Genomic DNA, 2497 nt, shown 5'->3' with positions numbered 1-2497 from the left:
GCAAATTATGCGTATTCTCGAAGAATATATATTTTCCGAGTTAGATATCCATAAATTGCATCAATTATTAATGATATCATATCTCGAAACTAAATATCAATTGTATAACAATAAAATATTTGAAAAAAATCTTAATTGTAGTTTAGGAAGAATTTTATACCGCAGTATGTTTTTTTTCTCTTTTTTTTATATTCGAAATACATGAAATTATTCCAGTTTTAGAATACATATTACGATACATAAACTAAAACCTATTTCTTTTTTCTTCTAGTTTAAATCTTATTAATATCAATATTTTTTTCCAAATACATGCTAAAATTATTGTGATGATATAATCTACTATATCTATATAAGTCTCGAAATTTTCAAATTAATTATATCTGCATTAATTGAACCCCTTACTTTCGGCAACAGTCATACCACGTTGTAAAGCACCAGTTCTCGTCCGATCACTGAAGTTAAGCAACGTTGGGCATGGTCAGTACTTAGATGGGTGACCGCTTGGGAACACCATGTACCGTTGCCACTATTTCTTTTTTTTTGCTAATTTAAATCTTATTATTATCGATATTTTTTAAAAATACAAGCTATTGTGAAAAGCAAAATCTATTTTATTTATAGTTGTTTAAAAATTCTCAAACAACGACGCGTTAGCATCGCGACCTTACTTGTGTACAAGGGCCGCAGTGTTACCAAGTAGCTTATCTGAAATCTTAAGTTAATAAAGTTTCGAATAAGATATTTCAAGAACTTAAACCGTAATCAAAAATTTAAATTTTTCTAATGTAATATAGATACACTTTTAATTGCGACCAGGGACCATATTCTTGAAAAATATCGTATATGATATTTGTCATTGCACAGCTAAAACGTATCGGAAAATAACTGCGCAATGATAAATATCGTATGCGATATTTTTCAAAAATATGGCCCCAGTTCGACTAAGATTGGTACAGTCAATCTTGAAAAATAATAATTGCATATCAAAATTGTGACAATTTTTGTTCTCATTTTTCTTCAAGTTTAGATTCAAACTCATGTACGCACATTTGCACGCAAAGCGAATATGTCTCTCAAGACGAATTTACATCGCTCATGATTATTTGTTTGAGTGTGCAAATATGCCTGAAGAAACTAACAATAAGTTATATTTTGTATATGTGTGTGCAATTACGTATAAGATAATTATGTTAATGGTTATAAGAGTATCGCAGAATGCAATAAGAGGAAAAGTGATTAGATAAAGTGATAAAGTGACAAAATGATAAAATTTTTGGAAAACACAATCTGAAAGCCATGAAACTCAAATTGAATAAGCAGTTTTCTCGATAATAAAACATAAAATTGTTTATATATATGATTCTATGATTTTAAAAGAAATTATATAATGAATCTATTTGATTTATATTAACTATCTATTTAATTTATATTTATATTTCTTTTATTTTCTACAAGAGACGACATAAAGTGTGCATCACTTTAAGAAGTAGTTGCATGAAAAGTCGAAAATTATCATGCATGACACACGATGATGAACAATTTCATGCGATACCATATTCCATGATCTTACATTTGATACACATATTGCAAGCATTTTTTGCCTTACATTCCTCACAGGATTATTGCGGTACACACCATAATGTTCCTCACAAAATTATTACGATACACAACATAATGATTTATTAAGATAATTTGACAAACACGAACAAATCGAATTTTCCTCAAATCGCTATTGAACGTGCAATAATAATATTAATAATAATAAATATGTCATCTAAAAAATTGCATTTTTAGTGCAACCAGCCCGTATATCCAACTTGCGAATTTTTACGTTCACTATGGTCACTATTGGCAAATGCAGCACATAAATATGCACTACTACACAGTGGTTGACAGCATCTGTTCTGCTTTTGGTATTTCCGGCTGGTCCTGAACATCCCCTATTTTATTTCTATTCATGTCGCATCACAAAGAATCGATGCACGTCGCATCGAAAAGGACACTTCGCTTTCATTCGCAGGTACCTGAAGGAAGAAAGTTCATCCCAAAAAGTTGAAATCATCGGTTTCGAACCAGATTCATTGTCACTTAGGCTACAATTTGCTTGGCGATCGCAACGCTCTCAAACGATATTCGATTTCTTTTTAATATTCAATAAACCAGGATAAAATCACTTTTAAAATCACGAGCGTTGATATCACATAAAATATAGTCTTAATAGTGCTGCGAAAAGAAACAAGTGAATTCGGATTGTTGGTAAATTAGATTGTGAGCAGTGTATGATAACATCAGGCTAAAAAAACAGCAAACATTGCGGTGAGTTTCAGTGGTCTTGTTTTATCATTTTTAATACTTTTTCGTCAACGAGATACGTTTGATATATTTTTCCTTTTAACATGGCAGTGTATGATAACATCAGGCTAAAAAAACAGCAAACATTGCGGTGAGTTTCAGTGGTCTTGTTTTATCATTTTTAATACTTTTTCGTCAACGATAC

General features: G+C 30.6%; 1 non-coding gene across 1 annotated transcript; it reads left to right on the top strand.

Annotated features, from left to right (window-relative positions):
- The first annotated feature begins 406 nt into the window (after positions 1 to 406).
- Positions 407 to 526, top strand: LOC115233055. The gene has a single exon (XR_003883715.1). It is a non-coding gene; the product is annotated as a 5S ribosomal RNA (ribosomal RNA).
- The last annotated feature ends 1971 nt before the right edge of the window (positions 527 to 2497 follow it).

The sequence above is a fragment of the Formica exsecta genome, unplaced genomic scaffold (genome assembly GCF_003651465.1).
Source record: "Formica exsecta isolate Colony F162 unplaced genomic scaffold, ASM365146v1 scaffold1584, whole genome shotgun sequence".
Lineage (NCBI taxonomy): Eukaryota > Metazoa > Arthropoda > Insecta > Hymenoptera > Formicidae > Formica > Formica exsecta.
Note: the sequence above shows the minus strand (reverse complement) of the source record. Positions and strands in the feature narration are given on the sequence as shown.